Source organism: Anser anser (genome assembly GCF_964211835.1).
Source record: "Anser anser genome assembly, chromosome: Z".
Classification (NCBI taxonomy): Eukaryota; Metazoa; Chordata; class Aves; order Anseriformes; family Anatidae; genus Anser; species Anser anser.
The window spans coordinates 19968634-19977082 of NC_139723.1; the positions used below are offsets into that span (position 1 = coordinate 19968634).

The 8449-nt window shown below is 33.8% G+C and overlaps 1 long non-coding RNA gene across 1 annotated transcript in view; it reads left to right on the top strand.

The window, feature by feature from the left end:
- The window catches only part of LOC310889813, a 73413-nt gene that overhangs the window by 34655 nt on the left and 30309 nt on the right, over positions 1-8449 (top strand). Inside the window, exon 4 of the long non-coding RNA XR_014576811.1 lies at positions 8023-8069. This is a non-coding gene — a long non-coding RNA (uncharacterized lncRNA). The remainder of the gene's footprint in view (positions 1-8022; positions 8070-8449) is intronic.

The window sequence follows — 8449 nt, forward strand, 5'->3', positions numbered from 1 at the left end:
CATTCTGCCTCATCATTCAGGTCATTAAAGAAGATGTTAGATGGATTGGACCAAGTATTGACCCCTGAATACTCTAATAGTTTTTGGGATGGTGGTTTCACAAGCACAAAAACTGCTGGTTTAGTAAACATGTGACTTAGCTTATTTCAATTATATATAGATCTTTTCATAGGATATATGAATGCTACAGAACATATAGCAGTTTGCTAAGGCTTAACATGTTCCAAAGCTTTGTTTTGAAGTCTTGATGACAGGTTCCAAGTAAACACACAAACCCCTTCAGCCTTACAAACTAAATTAATTAAAATAAATCTTGTTGCTTTACAGGTATGATTCTTCCACCTAAAATGAAACCTAAAAGAAATGGAATGTCTTCTTCTTCCATCCATTCAACAACAGCCTTCTAACCCATGCTTACCGTAAACAATAAATGAATAAGTATGAAAACGTAGTCTGTTTCATCTTGAATAAAAATCCGACAGAACAGACTCAATTCATGCTAGTCTTGCTCCATCTTGAAACATCTAGACTGATCTTGAGACAAAAGTATATTGGGACTACCAGCCAAACATGTGTTAAACTACTTTGTGTGTATAACATGCCCTAGGCAAGAAAATTTGTTGTCCTCTCTGTGTTTAACAAGAAAATGTAATCCATCTTGTTATAAAAAAAGAGCAGAATTCCATACAGTATATTTCTCAGTTAAGTATGTGCTGTTAATTCAAGTGGTTAAAAGAGTTAAAGATCAAGGAATTAGCATGCAAAAGTTCTCAATTATGTCATATCTGAATAATTTGAAAGTGTGCCACTTGTCTTATGTTTATAAAATAGTAGAAGGCCCTGTATTTACAACTAAGATTTTGAAAATATATTTCTGATATTCTTTTTTTAAAAAATACACTAGCATTTTATTTTTAAATAAGTATCTGACAATGGTCTAAAAATTAATAAATTGCTGATTTGTGAAACTATAAAATTTAGTATCAGAATATAAATTCAATTGAAAGAAGCACTTTTTAAGATTTTAGCTGTAATTTCTGAGAAGCCTTTCTATGTAAGCTACATTTTTGTTAAAGACAAATAGAATTGCAAATTAATTAAACCTGTTTTCAGTTACCTTTTGATCTCTAAAACTCTTGGGGTGTTCACTTGACTTATTAGCTCTTCTGTCCCCGGCTTTGCTATTGTCATTTTAGATTCTGTAGAAATTGTGTAGGATATTATGTGCTGTTGACGCTGCAGAGAACTCTGAAAGAACAGCTTTGTGGCAGACATCCAAAGGAGACTTTCCATATGGGTGATCTTCCCTCCTGGAATAATGAGAGATTAATTCAATTAACCCCTCCTAGACATTTTATTTCAGATGGTGTATATCATAAATTTATTCAGTCAAAATCTATAATAAAACATAGTGAGGGAGAAACCTAGGGTTCTGACTATCAGTTGTTATATAACTCTCAAGGATAATGCAATTTTTTAACTGCCTGCTGTGATTCAAATTATTTCCCTGCCTTTTTCAAGAAGCTTTGCTATGAAAGTCAATGTTTGCAACCTCCCCAAAACAAACATAGCTAAGAAGAATTCTTACGAAAGTTTACTAATGATTTTAAATGTATTAAAGTAATTATCTTAATTTTTTTTTTCTTTAGGGAGGTGGGGGAGAGGTTTAATAGTTAACAGAAATGAACAATCTTATGCTTTTAGTGTTGTCTTTTCTAGCCAGTAGTCTTCAAGAAATATCGAATATTCCAGTGCTAGTTACTACTTGGGTAATAAAATTTGGATATCAAGGAATTGTTGAATACGTTGTTATGAAGCCAGTATATTACAAGAGAGAAGTAAGAAACAGTATACATTTACAAAGATCTTGAAGAAATAGAGTTTGTTTCATGTGAGAAATCATTGGAACTGTAAAAGATGACTGAAAATGAGCAATTTAATGAATGAAAATTATGGTGAATACCACATGCAGATAAAAAGAAGAAATGGTAAATCTATTATCATTTAGATAAAGTAAAAAAAAAGTAATGGGAATTAAAAATTTATGCATAGACAGAATAGTTGCAAGAAATTCAGTTTTACATGTAGGAGCAAATCCCAGAGGAATATGACAACTTACAGGTTTTGCATATCTTCCATATCTGAGTACGATTTTTTTTTTTCTCTGATGCAGCTTTTCCTGATTTCTAGCTCAGATTCACAAATAATTCAATTGAATTATTTGTGTTTCTGAAGTGATCAATATAAGTGTTTCTGAATATTGTAAAATTAACCAAGACATTTTAAACAAATACTAGAAAAGTTTATCTTCTCAGGATCAATATTAATTAATTATTAATAAATAACAATTAAGGTTTTTATACTTTTCAGAATGTAACTGAGTTAACTGATTGCATGCAGGGAAGTTTCATATTTTAAGCCTTTTGTTTCTGGCACATAAAGCCCTTGGTAAACAAAGACAATATTTGTTGAAGAAACAGAAAGAAAGTTACTATTTCTGTTGGCACATGCCTCAGGATACAATGACCTTCACTACTCTAAGCTGTTCTGAGTTATAGCAGTACTGTTAAATGAGCTCTTTTTAATTTCTTCTGCTTGCTTGGAGATTGCAGGCTTTTCTTTGCATTGCTACAGTTCAGCATCTTGAAAGTAGATTGTGCACATGATCTGCTTTTGATGACAATAAATCCATTAAAAACTGCCATGAATTCAGTTGCTCTGTCACTTAGTTTAACATTTTACTGAAGGTGTATCTGATAAGTATGCATGATCTATGTTGGAAACTAAAATCTCTGTATGTGGTAGTGGTATTGACTTATAAAATCTTTAATGGGATGATACTGTCATACCAGAAAGTATTCCACCATGGCACATTGCCATAGATAAGATCTGCAGCGTCACTCAGACTATGAATTTTCTAATGCCCTTCCTCTTACCTAATGTTCTTTTTGAAAATTCTTTGCTTTGGGACGTTTCTGTTTCCCAGATCCATGGTAATAAAAGAAATAAAAATACTCAATTTGGGTAATGCTGAGAAGCAATATATTAAGAAAACGGAAAAAGTGTTAAATAAAGCTTGAGGTCTCTAGTCTGGATGCTCACATTTTTTAAAGCTCTGAGTCCTGCTATGATGAAAGTCCAGTTTTATGCACGAGGCAGAGCACCATCTCTGAGAAAGGGAAGGAGAACCCTACCTTTATGGATTCCTCATGGCACTATGGGGCATTAAGTATGGCATGGCAGACTGGAACTTAACCTGCATTACTTATTCCTATGCTGAGTGGTTAGTCAGGAGCACTCCAGAGAAGAGTTAATCCTGCTATCCCAGTTTAGCAAATTTATCTCAAGACTTTCTGGAGAAAACTATTTTAGGGCTGCTGTTATCAAGCTGTTGTAATCAAGCTGTATTCTTTGGCAAATAAGTTGTTTGCTTAAATATAGGTGGCTGTAGTTGCTTCTTTCATTGTTTCATAGTACTTACACAGTGCTGGAGGCTCTTACAGCATTCAGCTTAGCACCATTCAGTTTTAAATCTATTCAACCTAAACAAAAATAAACAGGATAAAAGTTATGGAAATGCAGATCAAACAGCTCAAATAGGGGTACACCATACTTGATATGCATCGTATGTATTCATGACCCCTAAAAAGAGCAAGCTTCTTTCAGCAGGAAAAACATAAGGGTGGGCAATAGTTATATTTTCTTTCTGTCAGTCTTTTCTTTGTGGAGAAGTAATATATGTTGTAGTGATAAGTACTGCCTAAGATTTGACACAGGTATTTGTTCAAGGCAATATTACAAATATTGCCTGGAAATTTTCTATTAGCAAAAATCTGAGGCTCAGCTGGAAACTTAGCAAAAGAATTGAGTTGAAAATTGTTTCTTAAACTAAGACTGCAGTGATTGATTAACACACAGGTTTGCAGGCATTTCTTCATTACTTCGTTATCTGATAGAGACTGGCAGAAAGATTATGGGAAGATAATAACCTAGGTAGTTGAACTCAAGGTGAATTAAAATTAACTTGAAATTTGCAGAATGCATATATGTCTATAAATGCTTAAATATAGTTATAATTTGCCTTTTTTTTTTTCCCTGTAATGGAAGTAATGACACAGAACTTTTAAAATGAAAATATTTTTTCAACCACAAAGTTTATGAATACTGTCATAAGGTCACATATTCAAAGCATCCTCAGGCTGGCACCACAGTGTGTATCCCCAACTATCTGTGGGAGAAAAAGAGCCAGAGCTGGAAGTGCACTCTATGTAGCTGCATGCCCAGCATTACCTGCTGAAGTAGAGAGTAGAGGATGTTTCCTGATGTATCTCAGCTGCTTTTATTCACACCATACCTTTCTGTTCCCTAACACACAGAATATTGGACTGTTCTGCTTGTAGAGCGCATGGCCAGGTTTTGGGAGTACTACTTAAACAGTGGTTATACGTACTGCTTCAAACTGCCCTCTGGGGATGCCTCCTGTTTCACCGGCAACATGTCTCAGAAGGGAAATTCTCAACTGGTTTCTCATTTGTGTGTATAGTTGTACTGCTCTGAATTCATGCTTGTATGCAAATGCTGTTAGAAAGGATAGTCTGATTTTGTTCTTGTCTTGGCTAAAGACAGATCATCTCAGAAGTTTAGTCGGACAGGCAGTCTTTTCAGGTAAACTGTATACATGACAAAAATTTGGGTAATAAGGCTAGCTGTTCATTAGACCTATCAGTGTTTTTCTCCAGTTTCTAGACCTAATGCTGCATGATATTAGAACTCTATTTTTGGATATTAGTAACAACTGAAAATAATTCTTCTAAAACTTATTTGTAATCGTAATTGTAATGCTCATCTTGTTTGGGGAAAAAAAGAAAAAAAAAAAAAGATGAATGTGTGTAAAAAATTATAGTTGTATTCAAAGAAATGTAAGAAGACCTTCAAAGGATGAAATGTTCTGGATAAATGTTGAGAGTGTTTTCTGTTTATCAATCTATGTTTTCAAGTCTGAAACAGCTTTCAGCCCAACAAATTGTTTCCAGGCTTGCAATTGATGCAGTATATTATAAATATGTTTTTAAACCCTTATTCTCTTTTATAAAGAATATTATTATTCTGTAAGTTATTACAGAATGGGGCAGGAAAATACTGTCACAAGTAATAAATATTTCTTTTTTTTTTCTGATTTTTTTTATATGTGCCTTTTTCACAAATTAAGGTTTTAGAGGAAAAAAAAACACACACAAGATTCTTGCATATTAAAAAAGATGAGGAAAATCTGAAAAAGACAAGAAAGCTGTTGATTAAATACATGCTTTTAGTCTTTTCTTGTTCAGTTGGATTTGGTTTGTAAAGAATTGAAATAGACTTTGAAGAAATTTCTGTCATCTTCAAATGAAAAAATTGCCTTCTGTTTTCCAACTTTAACTAGTATTGGAGTTTCAGCTTTGTTACTACAGAAAATGGTTTGTAAAAATGGTTTGTGTTTTTGTGCGATCCTTACACAGCAATGCTTTTTTATGTAATCCTTCATTCAGTCGCATAATTTCAATATCACTTGAGTTAGTTCTCCTGTTGTGGTTCTGACAGCACTGCTCACTTTACATTAATGATCTGTCTTCCTCTTTTGGCTGGCTAGATGACTACTACTCATCTATTTTGCTCGGCCTACTTATCTCAATGATACAGGAGTAGATGCTGAACACTGCTTTTTTTTTTTTTTTTTTTCTGGGAACCCTAACAGGCATTTGGAGAATGTTTACTTGGAGAAATGGAATATTTTGATTCATTAGTGATCAAATAATATAAAAACTTCCATTTATATCAGATAGTGTAAATCAGTTTTTGTATGTGTAACTAAAATGATTGGTTAGAAACATTTAGCTAACTATTAGCTGCCTAAAAGGGCTAGCAAGAGATTGTGCTGTCTTCCCCAGCCCCTCACTTTGAGATTCGCTAATGTAAAGATGAATAGCTCTCAGAGAAGAGGCAGAGATCACTCCCATCAAGAAGAGCCACAACTATGGTGTTTAGGCTTAGGAGAGGGGGGAAACTTAGCTGTTCTGCTTCCTTGGCAAGATTGGGTATGAAATATTACCATAAGTTTGTTCTCTTGGCCTGCTCTTCCACACCATATTGCCATTGATTTGTCAACAGTGAGGTCCAAACCATGTTGATGAGTGTATCCTCATTCGGCTACTCCTGCAACCAGTTTCTGTTACCAGGGCTACTTCTGTACCTTACCATGCTTCTTTAAAGTACAGTCAGCCTAGAGAACAGAGAAAAAGATGCTAAGACATAACAGTCAACACTTTTAATTTAAAATAACAAATATTTGTGTGTTTGAGAAAAAAAAATCTGGGTTCATTTGCTAGGTTTTGTGTTCATTAAACCATTTGCAATGCAAATTAAATGCATATCTGCAAAACAATGTTTGCAATGCTTGGAAAAATTAAAAACAAAATAAGTCAGAAAGAAGTAATACTGCAAATACATTCATGTTTTGGGGAATGATACTTCTCTTCTGCATTTGACATTTCTTAAAACAGTCACTTTTAGAAATCCAACAAGCTTACCAGCCAAGTGGTATGGTCCTTGCTGCATGTTCAGGTCTGTAGCAGGTCTGTAGCATCTCTAGACTTGCCCATCTTTCTCTTTCTAGTAACAATTATAAACTTATACAGCATATCATACATACTCAATTTAGTTTGCTTGGTACTGGAGAATGCAAATGTATTTCAGACTGCTTTCCTTTTCCATTCAAAAGTGGATTTAGTAAACTGTGTTCTTTGTGAAAACATATATGGTCAGTTCACTTTTTCTTTGGTTTCTGTCAAGTTACTTGATTTAGGTTCATTAGGTCATTAAGTTATGGGCCCTTGGATAGAGTTTGACTTGTCTTTGTATAGCAGACTGTAGCTGAGAAATATTACTTTTGTTTGTATGTTTCTATGTACAGCTGTGTACCACCCTATGAAGATCAGTGGCGTACAGGAGACTGAAGCCAGTACTGAATATGCTCGAAAGATCAATGTTCTCTTTTGTCAACTACTTTTCACCCCAACCCGAGATCTGTTCATTTTCAACTTTTGTTTTTCACTGCAGTTTTCTTGCCAAAGTCTCTCATCTTGTTTGCTCATCTTGGCACATCACATAAAATAATAAAAAATAAATGAATTATTTTAAATAACTTATATATAAAATGTAAAATATAAATGTATATAAACTAAATTTGTGTGTGAATCATCTATATATGTTATACGGTTGTGTGACTATATATATATATATCTGTGTGTGTGATATTTGGTTATTTAATGGAGTAATGTTTCCCCAAATTATCCTGTTATTTTCTAACACCTTGACTTCAGATCTCTTCTGTCTTCTTCCGTCTCTCTTGGGCTTTAAACTAAAGTCTCCTATCATGTGGAGGAGTTTCATAACACAGGGAATTACAATGTGCTCAGGAAAATGGCTGTCGCTTTCTTTTCTTGACCTGCTTCTACCTGCTATAAAATCTTGACTTATTTATTGGAGCTGGGACTGCAGCTGTGACTCCCAGATAATACTGTAACCATCAAGCTTTGGAATCATTCTCTTTCTTCCTCACCCAATAAATCATTGATATTTTTTGAAATTTTAAATATTAATGGATATTTGCTTTTACGAGAGTGAACAGAGTGAGAGCTTCCACCTGCTTGTTGAAAGATTACTATTTCCAGAACTATCTTTAGCTGTGGGTTTGTTTCTTTGGAATTCAGAGTTACTATCATACAAAATATTTCTCTTCCATGTAAGGTGGAGAAAATACTTGGAGTTGTGCATTTAACTAAAAAGATAATTTAAATTATACTTAGTGGATTTCACATATATTAAGTTTGAAATTGGTAGTTTTAAAAAATTTCTTACAACCCAGTTGATGGGCATTTGGCCACTATTGGATAAAGAGATAAATGGCATGTTTGAGCTGCATGGTATGCAGTACTTCTTGATCTGTTATTTAAAACAATACTTTTGTTTATCTTTCTAAAACAGGTTTCAGAGAGTGAAAGTAAATAATGAAAGCAAAGGACCAGAAGCAGGTGAATTATTAATGCTTTGCATGTGTAATGTGTGGAAAAACGTGTGTATTTACTGTTGGTGAAGAAGAGAAGCAATAACTCTGACCCCACAGATTGTGTGTCCGTGAAACTGTTAAATGGGACATCTCAGGTTTTTATTAGTTTCTAGAATCTACTCTGTAGCACACTTCTAAATATTTTTATCTTTGGTATAAAGGGAATAATTTTTGAGATAGGCATGAAGGTATTTTGTGGAGTGGCTTTGGAGTCAGTTGGCAAATATTGGTTTATTTATCATGAAGCCACAAAAACAGGAAAATACACTTTGAGTATTTCACTTTTACAGTCAAACATGACAAAAATTATATTTCTTTCATATCCTGCTATTAAGTCTCAACCAC